Source organism: Ovis canadensis, chromosome 12 (assembly GCF_042477335.2).
Source record: "Ovis canadensis isolate MfBH-ARS-UI-01 breed Bighorn chromosome 12, ARS-UI_OviCan_v2, whole genome shotgun sequence".
NCBI lineage: Eukaryota > Metazoa > Chordata > Mammalia > Artiodactyla > Bovidae > Ovis > Ovis canadensis.
Window position 1 is genome coordinate 75,931,850 of NC_091256.1, and position 15,820 is coordinate 75,947,669.

At 42.2% G+C, this 15,820-nt stretch overlaps 1 protein-coding gene across 2 annotated transcripts in view; it reads right to left on the reverse strand.

Annotated features, from left to right (window-relative positions):
• COLGALT2 (collagen beta(1-O)galactosyltransferase 2) overlaps positions 1-15,820 on the reverse strand; it is a 117,168-nt gene that overhangs the window by 87,399 nt on the left and 13,949 nt on the right. The window contains exon 1 of one of the 2 annotated variants that reach the window (XM_069546275.1): positions 7,413-7,476. The exons of the other annotated variant lie outside the window; for it this stretch is intronic. The gene's annotated coding sequence lies outside the window, so the exon portion shown is untranslated. Of the gene's footprint in view, positions 1-7,412; positions 7,477-15,820 lie in introns of those variants that run through there. 2 annotated transcript variants of the gene reach the window in all.

The following is a 15,820-nucleotide window of genomic DNA, read 5'->3' on the forward strand; positions in this document are numbered from 1 at the left end:
AACCACTGGACCACCAGGGAAGTCCCACAAGTGATTTTTTAAATCCACTATTCTTACAAGCATTTTTGTGCAAGACATCTTTATAAGTGTTTGAAAATATCATAAAACGTTATCCACTAATACAAACATAGAAAAAGAATCTGCTTCATCAGAGATTTTAGTAGTCATTAGATCAAAAGGGAACTGTGTGTGTGGCATCCTACAATATCTAGGGTTATTAGAGGAGAAAAATGAAAACACCATCATGGATACATTTCAAAATTCTTTTTCTTAAAAGAGAGAAAAGATTGAATCTAATTTACGGAATGAAGGGGATTACTCTTTAAAACAATGAATCACTGTTTTAACAGAATTTAGTATCATGACCGAAAAACTGTATGTTTTCAGTGTGGATGTGGGATTCAAAGAAATGTGAAATTCATCCTCACTGTGTACTTCAAAATGCACTCCATTTCCATCATCAAATAAGCAAAATAAGAGACAGGATCCTACAAAAGAGAGGTCTAATTCCCCTGCTTCTGGGAAAAGAACCTCAGTTCGGGTTCCAACTTTGTAACCAGACAAGGCCCAAAGGAACTGGGAAGAAACGCCTAGTTATCTTTGGGGGCCTCAGTATTATAATAAAACATAAATAGATAAAGTCAATATTGATGAAAGGATCTATTAAAATAACTTATTTACTCTTTGCTGAATATTTATTGAGCCCCTTCCCACTAGGCACCTCCAAGCCAGAAACCTAGGGTACAATCAGAAGACAGGCCCTGTTAGCAAAGAGGTCATTAAAAACCTTTACAATGGGCTTCCCTGGTGGCCTAGTGGTTAAGAATCCACCTTCCATTCCAGGGGATTTGGGTTCAATCCCTGGGTGGGGAACTAAGATCCCACACGCTGCAGGGCACTAAGCCTGCATGCTGCAACTAAGACCTGGTACAGCCAAAAATAACAAAAGTAAGTATTAAAAAAAAGAAACCTTCATAAGAAAGCTCTGGAAGACACATGAAACCGTACCACAGAGGTCTTGCCCAGATCACACCCGTGGAAGACCCTACTGGAAGGTGGTAAGGGCTAGTATAAGCCTTGAAAAATAGGCAAGGAAGGGTGGAGAGGAGGCAAGCTGGATCCAGCAAAGTGCATTAACCAAGACCCAGAAATCAGAGAGAGTTGCGGTTCTCTGGAAGGCAGCTCAACAAGATTACAGAGTGAGACACAAAGGTGGGGTGAGGACAAATGCGGCTGGAGAAACGAGCAGAAGCCCTGTATCTTGAAGGGCTTGGTGGGCCGTTTTGAGATATATAGACTTGACCCTCAAAGGCCATTGGAAGTTCAGAAGTAGCACAGCCTGCTTTTATTTAAAGAAAGATTATACAGCTTACAGTGTGGGTCATGGATTGTTGGGGGTTGAGACTGAGGGCAGAGCAATCCGTTAGGAGATGTGAGAGGGCAGTGACTTGAACTAAGGACATGACAGAGAGGCTAGGAAAAAGCAAAAAAAAAAAATCTACGGAGGATTAAGAAGCAGAGTCTGACAGAATTTAACTGACAACTTGATGTGAATGGTAGCAGAGAGGTCCACGTTTCTGTGGTGAGCAAACAGTGCATGGTGGGAGGCACATGGGAGATGGAGCTGTATGAGAAGGTAGTGAGTTCAGTGTGAGATTTACAAACTAGGGGAATCTATGGACCATCCCCATGAAGAAGACCAGGGGGATATTAGGTGTAGAGCTCTGGAAAAACAATCAGGCACAGAATTAAGTGTTGGGGGGTCATCAACAATGGCACCCCACTCTAGCACTCTTGCCTGGAAAATCCTATGGACGGAGGAGCCTGGAAGGCTGCAGTCCATGGGGTTGCTGAGGGTCGGACAGGACTGAGCGACTTCACTTTCACTTTTCACTTTCATGCATTGGAGAAGGAAATGGCAACCCACTCCAGTGTTCTTGCCTGGAGAATCCCAGGGACAGGGGGAGCCTGGTGAGCTGCCGTCTATGGGGTCGCACAGAGTTGAACGCAACTGAAGTGACTTAAAAACTTAGCAACACACATATGGTAACCAAAGCTACAGGAATGGACAAGACCACTTAGAATGAGGTTGTCCAGCGAGAAAAAGGCCCAATCCAGATTCCCTGGGTAACACCACTTTTGGGGAATATGAGGTGAGAAAGAAGTAAGCCAAAGAGAAGACAACAAGTAAGAAGAAAATTAAGAGAGAGCAATTATGGATCCAAGAGAAGACCCTGCTATAAAAAAGGAAAGTGTGGTCCCCACGATGGGATGCAGCAAAAAGATCACTGTAGAGAAGTTGTCAAAGCGCCATTGGATTTAGTAATAACTGTATTGTTGGTGATCTTGGCAAGGAAACTTTCAACAGAGAGGAGGTAGTGAAACCAGATTACAGAAACCAGAGGGACGAATGCAGGTGAGAACGCAGGAGTGGCAAATTAGACCATTCTCTCAAAAAACTTGAGGGTTCTAAGTCCTTGAGGACTTGACACTATGGTATCCCCAGGTCTAACACAATAGGCGAGAAATAAATATTCACTGAATTAATGTTAAGGGGAAGGAGATGAGATAAAAGGCTACTGGGAGGATAAAGTCAAGGAGGAGGCTGGAATCCAGAGCAGAAATTGAGACATTCACTTTAGGAAGATGAAATATCTGTTCTATCAAGATAGGATTAAAGGAGACAGGGAAATTGAAACTGCTGTCATTTCCAGGCAGTGCTAGTGGTAATGAACCTGCCTGCCTGCAGGAGACGTAAGAGATGCAGGTTCGATCCCTGGGTTGGGAAGATCCCCTGGAGAAGGAAATAGTAACCCACTCCAGTGTTCTGCCTGGAGAATCCCATGGACAGAGGAGCCTAGCAGGCTACAAGTCCATAGGGTCACAAAGAGTTGGACACTACTGAAGCGATGTAACACATACGCACATCATCAAATGGCTTCCACTTTCTTGATGAATTCAGAAGCAAGGTGATGTGCTAAAATGTCAGTGGAGATGATGAGTAAGTAGATTTAGGAAAGTGGAGAGGAGAACAAAAACCAACTGGGAAACAGAAGGATCCACTGGGCCCACTTGAGTGTGGAGAGCTCAACTCATGTGGCAAAATTAGCATGAGCGGGTGTTGGAGGGATAAGTAGAGACTGACCATAACCCCAAAGTAGAGAGTGCAGAAAGACTGATCTGGGATTGGGCTTTTTCTAAGAGAGTAAAACAAAAAGACGAGGGCATCTGAAGTATTTGCAACTGGGCCAAACTAGAAGGAAGTGACGATGGAAGGGGCAACTGGGACCAATGAGGCCTTACAGAGGACAAAGGTCAGATTGTAGAGGGCGTGGCAGAGGGAGAGTTGAAGCCTCCTTACAGGGGGAAAGTATGAGTCGCTCAGTCGTGCCCGAATCTTTGTGACCCCATGGGCTGTAGCCCGCCAGGCTCCTCTGTCCATGGACTTCTCCAGGCAAGAATACTGGAGTGGGTTGCCATGCCCTTCTCTAGGGGATCTTCCTGACCCAGGGATCAAAGCGAGGTCTCCTGTTTTGCAGGAAGATTCTTTACTGTCTTAGCTACCAAGGAAGCCCTGTGTAAGGTAAACACATATCTAATCCTGGTGCTTTTCTAAATGGCCATTAACATGGGGCCATAACCAACCTCTGCCACTTTGTCGCTTTGCCCCTCCAGGCTCTCAGAACACTGCCTTGTTCCTGAACCTCCTAGGCCTCTTTTGTGATTGCTGGGTTTCCAGAGGGTAGACAGAGGCAGTATTTTACTCACTTTCAGAGCAAAACTCTTACCATTAGAAAGATTGGTAAATTATCCACAACATTGGTAAATGAAGAGATAAAAGTATACCTCCATATCTTCTCATTTGGTGAAATGCAGAGTTTTTGTTCATTTTCCCTGCATAGGTACATGTGGAACACTCTTAGTTCCGAAATCCACACAGCAAATCCCCAGGCCTGGGCCATGAACTAATACTGAAAATTAGAAAAGAAGCCGCAGAAGGAGCCATGTGGCTGATGTGAAGAAGTGAGGCTTCAGCGGCAGATACAAGCCACAGTGTTCACAGGGCACCTCCTGAGCAAGTGGAGGATTCAGTAAATTAAATAAACAGCTATTTACGTAAAGCTGTGAAATAGCCTGAGTCCCAGCAACAAATGTCATAGGTGTGCATGAAAGTCAAACAGAAATTCTAACTCATTATAAATTCTAACTCATTATAATTCTAACTCATTATAATTTTATAATTCACTGAAGTGAATATGCTGAAGATTTTAAAATGTCAGAGATGATGCTATGAAAATGAATGCTTACTCGAAACCTCCAACTGTCATAGGTGGCTTTATTTACAGGCACATGGTGATTTCTGAGGCCATATGCAGTTAATAAAATGTGACAAAATGGGTTTTTTATGGACTAAGTGACCCTTAGTTACTACTACTCAGAGTCAAAATGATTTAAAAATTTCCACCATGACTATTAATTATCAATTACTAAAATTTTTATCATTCCCTGAATTACACCAAAGATCCAGGAGTGAGTTGTGCTGTAAATTGTGCCGCAGTGTGGCAAAGCAGACAGACAGAATGTTTTCAAAGCATTTGACTAGGGACATGAATGTGGGTGTGGAAATACTATTTATAACTCTGAATTTGGGGATTTTTTTTTTCAGTAGTGAGATTCCAGTGTTAAATAAGGATAAATTTAATTAATTCAGAAAGCCCTAATATGAAATTTAATTGAAAGAACAGCTAGTTTGTGAGACAATCAAAGGAAAAACAAGGTTCGCAGGGACTATTTGTACGATTTCAGTGGCAGAGTGGTACAAAAGGGCAGGAGCTAGGTTTGAAGTCTCAGGGCTTGGGCAGGACTGAATCAAGGTTCTGTGGGGCTTGAAGCTTATATAACTTCGGGGAATCCACTTTAAGAAAAGGAATACAAGATTCCAAGTGTAAAATTAAGTACGGAAGTGAATATTTATTTAGAATGAGAAAATTACTATATAAATAATTATAACAAATAATAACACATTTGTTTTATAATTGTCATTATAACAATTTTTTTATAACAAATTTTTAAAGGCTGAGAAATGCCACAGACATCCAAAATCCAGGAAAATACTTCTGACATACCCGACATACTTCTATAGACTAACTTTCTTGAGTTAGTGTTAGAATGGCTGCCACCAAAAAGCCTACAAACAATAAACGATAGAGAAGGTGTGGAGAAAAGGAGAAAAGGGAATCTTCTTACACTTTGGAGGAAAGGGAACCTTCTTACACTGCAGGTGAGAATCTAAACTGGTGCAGTCACTATGGAGTACGGAGGTTCCATAAAAAACTAAAAATAGAGTCACACTATGGTCCTGCAATCCCACTCCCGGGCATATATCCAGAGGAAACTCTAATATGAAAAGATACATGCATCCCAGTGTTCATAGCAGCACTATTTACAAAGAATCTAAATGTCCACTGACAGATGAATGGATGAAGAAGATGTGATGTGTATATATATATATATATATATACACATATATGAAAAGTGAAAGTGAAGTCACTCAGTCATGTCTGACTCTTTGCGACCCAAGGGACTGTAGCCTACCAGCCTCCTCTGTCCATGGGATTTTCCAGGCAATAGTATTGGAGTGGATTGCCATTTCCTTCTCCAGGGGATTTTCCTGGACCAGGGATTGAACCCGGGTCTCCTGCATTGTAGACAGACACTTTACCATTTGAGCCACCAGGGAAGCCATACACACACACACACACACACACACACACACACACACACACACACACACTGGAATAATACTCAAACATAAAAAATAATGAAATAATGCCTTTTGCAGCAACATGGAGGGACCTAGAGATTGTCATACTAAGTGAAGTAAGTCAGAAAAAGACAAATATCATATGATATTGCTTTTATGTGCAACTTGAAAAATGCAAATGAACTTATTACAAAATAGAAATAGAGCCACAGATATAGAAAACAAACTTATGGTTACCAAAGGAGAAAGGATGGGATGGGTGAATTAGGAATTTGGGATTAATATATACACACCACTAAAATAGATAACCAACAAGGACCTGCTGTATAGCACAGAGAACTATACTCAATATTTTGTCATATCCTATAAGGAAAAAGGATCTGAAAAAGAACATATATACTAAATTTATAGATAAGAAAATACATATATATATGTGTGTGTGTGTATATATACACACACCGAATCACTATGCTGTACACCTGAAACTAACGCAACATTGTAAGTCAACTGTGTGTGTATGTGCTAAGTTGCTTCAGTCATGTCTGACCCTTTAAGACCCTGTGGACTGTTGCCCGCCAGGCTCCTCTGTCCATGGGATTCTCCAGACAAGAATACTGGAGTGGGTTTCCATGCCCTCCTCCAGGGGATCTTCCTGACCCAGGGATCGAACCCACATCTCCTGTGGCTCCTGCACTGCAGGCGGATTCTTTACCACTCACCCACTGGGGAGGCTCAGTCAGGATGCAGGGGGTGCTAAAGAGCAGTTCTGATATATTCTGTTCCATGTAATTCCCATCGAAAAAAAGAAAAGCGTCCAATAGTTTTACAATTATATTCAATTGAAGTCACTGTATTGTCAAGTATGTTTCTGATAGAAGAGAAGTTCAGTTTTGACCAGGAATTAATGAGAGAAATAAATCATCAGTTTAAAATTTGTCATGCCTGATGACTGAAAGTATTTTCCAGAGATAAGTATCAATCATTGTTTCTCCTCTGCACCTCACTTACTTCTGAGATCAGCTACACAGCAGAGTCTTTGGTCCATTATCTGGGTATTACGTGGACTACAGAGTAATAAACTACATACAGAAGTGACCACGAACTACCCCGCTATCCCCAAACTAAGTGCATTCCCCTTAACTAGATTCCAGATAACCCCCCGCCATTCTATCACTGCCTGAAACAAGGGGAAGAAGGATGGAGAGCCAGTTGCCTAAGTGGTCCTTGGACCACTGCTGATGAAGTATTTTCCCTTTGTGCATTTCACCCAAACAGATGAGAACACATTGCAATGGTGCCCTGCAGGGGGAACTGAAGCTTAAGCTCAACTTCCAAGTCAATCTGCCTCTGACCAGAGTCAGGGCACTGCCCTGCCACTAAGCCCATGGCTCTGGAAAAATCTTAATTTGTCTCAACTTCAGTTTCCCCTCTGTGTCCCCTCAGATGAGGCCGCAGCTACCAGTAGGTATTTCATGGGGTTGTTGTGAGCTCTGAATGAGTTAACTCATGGAAAGTGTTACCATAATGCTCAGCGCACTGTAAGTATTTAGTAAACATTAGCTTTCAGCATTAAGTAAAGGGTAAAATACTGAAGGGTACCATATAAGATAATGGGCTTTCCAGGTGGCACTAGTGGTAAAGAACCCACCTGCCAATGCTGGAGATGCTAGAGACATGATTCCATCCCTGGAAGATCCCCTGGAGGAGGGCATGGCAACCCAATCCAGTATTCTTGCCTGGAGAATCCTATGGACAGAGGAGCCTGGAGGGCTGTGGTTCATAGGGTTTCAGAGTCGGACACGACTGAAGCGACTTAGCATGCAAGCATATAAGATAATAAATGTGTGCTTAAAACACTTATTCGTATATCAACAATAAAGATAGTAAGCAGACACAAGCACCATATATTAATTTTAAATGATTTCTCTAAGGATAGCAATAGCATCACCCTAAATCACCATGTGTATTTGAAAACGATGAAACTATTAAAAAAAATATATTTGGGAGATTTAATTTGTACAAAACAAATGCCTCTTCTTCCTATCTCATTATCATTGAACTGGAGGATGGGTGATTTGTTCCACTACAATATTACAGGGGCAAGAAGGATGTTGCTTTTCTGGTATGAATTATTCTAAGTGGTGTGTTATATTTCCTTTCCTAGGAAGCATATAAAGAATTCCATTCCCAGAAATCAAGGTTTCAAAACATCTTTAGAAGCAAAGTAAACAAAATGGAAAACAAACTTTAACAATGATTTCATTCATAGGAAACTTCTCATTGCTAATAACATCAAGGAAGAGTATAAACCTTTCAGACTATACACATTCTTCATTTTACCTTCAAAATCTAGATATTCAATAAACTATACATAGAATTACTGTACAGATTTTCTAAGTGAAAAAGCATAAGCTATTTTAAAGTCCAATTTGACATAGAGGCCCCTATGTCACATATTTGGTTTTACAGGGGCCTCTGTGTCAAACTGGACTTTAAATACTGGACTTTAATATGCTGGAAGATGCTCCAGACAGCAAGGATCAGAACAAATTGAGAAGAAAGAAATATTTTCTGCCAGTAGCAAGCATCAAGAGTGCCAAATGTAGGGGAGATAGGGAGGCTTTTGAAAAACAGAAAAGATCTTTGTGGAATCATACATCTACTTAAAGCAAACCAGATGATAATCATTACTTATTAGAGATTAAATTTTGAACCATCTTAAATTTGAACATGTGAATTTGAATGGCTCAAGTCCCTTCTCACAGCCCCCATAAATGTGCCTCTCTCTTCTGAAATAAATAAATCATTGCTCTCTGCTCTGCTGTTTGGCTTCATAATATCAACTCACTTCATGGTTGCACTGTATGGGAGGCAGAAGAAACGTCATTGACTTAAGAAGCTAAATCGTAAGGGGTGACAGGCAGCACTTGTGAGGACTCAGGTATGAGACAGAAAAATCCTGGCAGTTATCTTATTTTTCATGAAGAAACCAGAGCTGAGCTTTGCCAAGCAGACAGCTATGAGCTCACCGGTCTGAAATAATTACTCATTGAGACTTTTCCCCAGGACAGAACTAATGGGTTTATGCAGAAAACATAACTCGAATATTGATTTACAGAGTTTTTCTTTTTAAATCAGTAATCAGTAGCCTTTGCCTGTAGTTAAGCCTAACAAAGTTCTTGGGTACATGGATTGACAAAGTAGGAAATTAAAAAGGAAATCAATGTTCAACTAAAACAAATTGCTTTAAATTCACATTCTTTATGTCTAGTGGTCTCGTTCCTGTTTTAGGAGATGAAGAAACCTAAGCCTCAAACAACTGAAATGGATGAAAGCATTTTTAAGGAGTTGAATATTCCACAACTGCAACTCGGAAATTAAGCACAAACTGAAGAACACCCAAAACAAACTGCTCTGTTTAGCCTGGAGCCGGCCTGAGCAATGTTCTTTGTAATCAAGGCGAGATGTGCTGTGACTTAACAGAGGGACCAAGGACATCAAAAGTGGATTGTATTCAAACGATTTCCGTGGGAAGATAGGAGCAGAATATAAACACCGATCTGCAGTTTTGCAAAATTGTGTTTCATGCCTCAAGAAAGTAAGTTCAAGTACTGCGAAGAGTGTGTGCATGCGCTCAGCCACTCAGCCACATCCAACTCTGCGGCCCAGGGACTAAAGCCTGCCAGGTTTCTCTGTCCCTGGGATTTTCCAGGCAAGAATACTGGAGTGGGTTGCCATTCAGTGTATGTATCTAAAGCTCAGTAAGGCATGCTCTGAGGCATTCTTTCTTCTTTTTAAAGATGTATTTATTTATTTGGCTGTGGCGGGTCTTTATTGCTACACACAGGCTTTCTCTAGTTGCAGGGGTTGGGGCTACTCTCCACTTGTGGTGCGCAGGCTCTAGAGCGCAGCTTCAGTAGTTCTGGCGCACGGGCTTAGCTGCCCCACAGCATGTGGGATCTTCCCAAACCAGGGATTGAACCTGTGTCCCCTGCCTTGACAGGTGGATTCTTAACCACTGGACCACCAGGGAAGCCCAGCACTTTCTTTCAACACTCCTACTCTGTGGTTTAAATAAGAGATCTATGCAGAACTGACAACATCCAGCATGCTCTTGTTTTCTAGATTCTTTGCTGGATGTGTAGAATGTCTTCACGTCTTATTTGGGTTTCATGTTGTGTTTAGTTTTACTATGTCATTTTAAAACAAAGCACTTTTTAAGAATACTGCCCCTTGAATCCTATCAGTAATGGCATTGCCATTGATGACAATACAGAAAGATGCAAAAAAGTCTTCTGAGAGCATTTCACTGTGTAATCAAGTTGTGTACATGTGGTGCGTGCTAAGTCACTTCAGTCGTGTCTGACTCTGTGCAGCCCTATGGACTGTAGCCCACCAGGCTCCTTTGTCGGTGGAATTCTCCAGGCAAGAATGCAGGAATGGGTTTCCATGCCCTCCTCCAGGGGATCTTCCCGACCCAGGGATCGAACCCGCATCTCCTGTGGCTCCTGCACTGCAGGCGGATTCTTTACCTCTCATCCACTGGGGAGGCTCAATCAGGATGCAGGGGGTGCCAAAGTAGCAGATTTGCTGACACAATACTCAAATTGGGTTAATGACACATACTTATTTCCCAACTGGCGAGGGTTTAACAGTATGTCACACAGGTTGATACGCACATGGTTGGATAGTATGAACATGAACTTGGGCAAACTTTGGGAGATAGTGAGGGACAGTGAGGCCTGGCATGTCACAGTCCATATGGTTGCAAAGAGTCGGACATGATTTAGAGAGTGAACAACATATAGGTGTTGTTATACCATTGTTGGGGATTTCCCTGGTGGCTCGGTCAGTAAAAGCGTCTGCCTACAATGTGGGAGACCTGGGTTCGAGTCCTGGGTCAGGAAGATCCCCTGGAGAAGGAAATGGCAACCCACTCCAGTGTTCTTGCCTGGAAAATCCCATGGACAGAGAAGCCTGGTGGGTCCGTGGGGTCGCAAAGTACTATTGTTATACTATTGTTGATGATACTGAAAACTAACCATATTTTCCCCAAAAGAAGAATGGAATGCTGATTAGACAGCAAATCTGACAAAAGTCCAAAACAGATCAACCGATCCACCTTCTTTTCCTCCAACAAGCATAACCTTTCTCTGATTTAGGAACCTGACTGGCTCCCCCTTTTCTTCTCCAGCCCTATCCTCCCTTGATAAGATGGTTCATTCTCATATTCAGGGCTTGGCTCAAATAGCACCCCCTCAAAAAGCCCTTCTCTGACCACCTTATATATGAAGCACTCTCCTACCCAACGACTTCATCCATACCCTATTATTCTGTTTTGCTTTCTCCTTAACACATCTTTTCAAAGCATCTGGTTTGTTTTTGTTGTTGTTTATCGTTGCTCTCCCCTAGTATAGGCTCCATGGACCCGGGGTCTGTTTCTGTACATACAGCATCTCAAAAATTGACAAAGCTAATGTTCTTAGACTTGTAGGTCAGGTATTTAGGACATTTGCACTTGGAATTTCTCATGGCCTTATAAACAGATGTCACCCAAAAGCTGGACTGGGCTGAAAAATTGACTACCTGGAGGATCCTTCACATGGCAGCAAGCTGATGCTAGCTGTTGGTTGCAGGCCTTAATTCCTCTCTACATGGACCTCTCCTTGGGACCACTTCAATGTCCTCCTGGCACAGGGGGCAGCCCCCAGGGTAAGCAGTCCACGTGACAATAGCAGAAATTACAACGCCTTTTATGATCTGACCTCTAAAGTCACATACTCTCACTTCCACCCATGGGAGCCAGCATGGGAGGAGGCTGGTGTCAACCACAAACTGGCACTTCGCAAGAGCATCTGCCAATGACTGAACAACAAATACAGGGGCATTTGCCATCTGCCTCTGCAGAGACTGAACCCTGTTCTGCTGCAGCTGACAACTTTCAACACACCTGAGGGGAATTCAGGGTAGAGAATGAGGCACTCTCTGCTCCAGGGAAACTGGTGGGACAGGTCTTTAGACAGTTAGATATTTTCTGGATTCATGACCCTAATGCTTGCATCTCTTCGTAATTAGAAAAGCTCCTTGTGACTAGCAGAAAACCTTCAGTAAAGTAAATGCTTGATTGCACTGAACTCCCCCTTCACCAAAATCTTACATACTAACCTTGCCCCGCTACCTCTTTGGAGCAGTGTCTCAGAGCTATCTGAGATGCTGTCTCCTGGGCTGCAGTCCTCATTTTGCCTCCAAATAAAACGTCACTCGCAACTCACACATTGTGTATCTTTTTAGTAGACACTGGAAAGTAGGGAGCACCAGGAATGAGGCGTGGATCATGGGGAACCACCATGGAGGTCGGTTACCACACTGCTGGTTATAGTCAGTTCACCTCTGAAATAGCAGGCCTTTAAGGTAAGGCAAGCAAATATCCATCCATCTCATATTTGTACATATTGCTTCAATATTTGTGTGTGTGCGTGTGTGCATGCTCAGTCGTGACCCCATGGAGTGTGGCCCACCAAGTTCCTCCATCCGTGGGATTTTCCAGGCAAGAACAATGGAATGGGTTGCCATTTCCTTTTCCAGGGGATCTTCCCAACCCAGGGAGAAAACCTGCGTTTCCTGTCTTCCTGCACTAGCAGGCGGATTCCTTACTTAAAACACTTTAAAAGAAATAAAATTTTCTACTTTTCTATGGAGCGTGGAAAAAATACTTGAATTTCTTCCAAGTGAAAGAATTAGATGTAAAGAATCATAAAATGACTACTGTTGTCTCTTTCATTTTCCGTTTAACAATAGGTTGCTGGTTTTGTTTTAGTATCTACTTGGTTGAGGATGTGCAGCACTCAAGCTCTTTGAAGTGTAGAAGTGAGATTAAAGGCCAAGTTCAAACTGAACCGGGAGTTCACACAGTATTTGAAGCAGGTCAGCAGACAGGATCTGCAGCCCATGTGTCTTTTGAGACAATGATATATGCAATTCTTACACCAAAAATGACCTCACTTGTTACCAGTTGATTTTTCAGGGGTCTGGAAACCACAGTGTATTATTTTACCACCCAGGGTGAAATTAACAATAGACTATAACTATGTTTAACCTTGATCTTCTCAGGGATCAAGGCCAAGGAAGGTAAATATAGTTGTGTATGTGTGTGTGTGTGTGTTTTATGTTGCTGAAAACAAGAATTACCTGTCTGGATTTTTTTAATTCATAATCATTTTTCACAAGGTGATGTGAAGAATAGCTTCTCCTAACTATTTCAGATAAGACTCTTACATTTTTAATATTGCTAATTCTATATGAATAAACTGATCAATCTATCAATAAATTAATCAAAACTACCTTGAAAAATGCTACTTAAAAAAAAAAAAGTAAAGCAAAGGATTGGGAAAGAGAAAATGGAGCCAAATCCATGATGTTAATAAGAATAATAAGTAAAAGTAGCAAGATTTAACTAGAATGAGAACCCCAAAAATCTGCTATGGAGAAATGATTTCAGAAGGTAAAACACAGATGATGTTATTTTCATCTGCTGCCCCTTTTGCCATCCAAAAGATAGAGCATTCTTTTTAGAGAAACTATTTGCTTTCAGCTCAAAGTTATAGAATGTCACTGCAACTTGTTATCTAAAACTTGACAGCTGATACACAGATTAGGTATGGGGTGGGAGTAGCCACTCAGTTGCAACTCTTTGTAACCCCATGGACTGTAGCCCACCAGGCTCCCCTGTCCAGGGAATTCTCCAGGCAAGAATACTAGAGTGAGTTGCCATTCTCTTCTCCAGGGGATCTTCCCGACCCAGGGATCAACCCCGGGTCTCCCAAATTGTGGGCAGATTTTTTACCACCTGAGCCACAAAACCAAACAAATTAGGGGAAGCCACACCAAATGTCAGATACCCAGTTACAGAGAAGAGAGGAAAAACTTCAAACTCCACTTCACTTCATGGCAGAAACTGACCCTCTGTGCCTTAAGTCACATTTACTGTCCTATTAGAAGAAAAACTCACTAGCACATTTTATGCTACCATGCATGAACCCCAGTGTAACAAAGGCATCCTAGAAAATTTTCTCCAAAAACTCAAAACAGCTGGTGCTAGATGGTTGCGAATGCAGGCAGCTAGCTAACAGCTTGAGAGTATCAGCAGAGTAGCCAAGATGAGAGAGAGCTAAGAGAGACAGCCAGAGAGCAGGGCTTTCTCAAGATCATTCTGGTTCATCAGCAGATGGGCTCCTTTTTTACTCAGTTCAAAAAAGGAAGAGTTTCATTTTAGACTGAACCCCAGGAATGTAAGTCCAAGACTCACCAATGAGAACTCTCTTTGGAAAAGAAAACTATTGCCTTTCTGATTTGATCTTTCTGCAGCCCAGACATGAAAAACCAACCTCTGCTTCTGTATTAAAGCATCGGCAAGGGTAGTCACAGCTCCGACCAGCTCCATGTTACAAGGATCTTTCACAGGCACTCATGCCTCTGGTCTCTGGAGGTGTCATCGGAGACCGATCTTCAGCATCTCCACAATAAATGACAGAGCTATGAAGTGAAGCCTCTCTCTGGGGAGGCGCTATCACTTCAGTGCAATAGCCCATTAGCCTGGTGACACTTGCCTTCCAGTGCCAGGTTCTGCTAACCCCAAAGTGCACACGCAAGCTAATTCCCTTACACGGTAGACCAAGCAAAAGACACAGGCCTACACACTGACCGGCAGCTTCTGCAAAGAACAAACATGTATATTGTTTCCCATCACAATGGCAAATGCCAAACTCCTACTTCTGCCTTTTCCAAAAATAAAAAAAGGTGGGGGGGGGGGAGGGGGGACACCTTCTAAGGAAAACCTGCACTTACTTATTTTGCACGCATGAGAAAAGTCAGTGTATACACTCATACCACAACTATTCCACCCCAGATGTCCACAGCAATGGTTTTCCCAGCTTTCAGATCTTCTGACATAATTCTCTGGGTTTCTTTTTCTTCTCAGCACAGCCCTTCTTTCAGTGGTTGTTGTTCATGAAAGAGATGGCATTTTCTTTCAGGATAAAGGTTATATTAGTCAAGGTTCTCCAGGGAAATGGAACCAACAGATAGCTGGAGAGTCAGAGAGAGAAAGAAGTGGGGGGGTGGGGGAGACAGAATACATATAATATGTACCTCTATATAATATATTTACTTCCTCTCTATCTGTTGTGGGGGGTGGATATTTTAAGGAACTGGCTCATGCAGTCATGGATATGGGCAAGTTCAAAATTTGTAGGGTAGGCCAGCAGGCTAGAGACTCAGGGAAGAGCCAGTGTTGCAGCTCAGGTCCAGAGGCAGGCTGATGGCACATTTCCTTCTTGCTGCAGGAGGTTAGTCTTTTGTGTTGTTCATGCCTTCAACTGATGGAATGGGGCCCACCAACATTATGGAAGGCTTTACTCGAAGGCCACTGATTTAAATATAAATCTCAGCTAAAAACACCCTCAAGAAACATCCAGAATAATGCCTTGACCACATATCCAGGCACCACTGACACATAAAATTAACCATCCCAAAGGGCAAAAAAAAATTTAGAATTTGTTACAGATATGAACCATCAGTCTATTCAGCAATGATATGAGACAAGGCTAAGTCAAAAGTACTGAAAAGTTATACCTAAGTACAAATTTTAAAAAAGGCCCCAAAAGCATCTTAAGTAATGTGGCGACAGACTAAGTTGTTTCATTTTTCATGGTATCAGTTGGGGAACTACAAACTCATAACATGCTGTGGCTAGAACGGTCTTTAAAAATCAGCCTACCTGGCCCTGGGCATGGATGAAGAGATCAAGGCAAGGTGGAGAATTCAATAAAATCTGAGGATGGGGTGGTGCATGGCATAGTTGATGCAAAAGCACAAACAGCTAAGAAACCAGATAAAACTCATACTGGAATGCCTTATGTGGAATGTTTCTGAGATGAAAATCACTCTCTACTGTCTAAACATACAACTGGGCAACACCAAGATAGAGAGAGAGAGACAGCTGAGTAGGGTGCTGGATGATTGGACCAAGCTGACCTGTTATCAAAAGTTGGCCTCTGT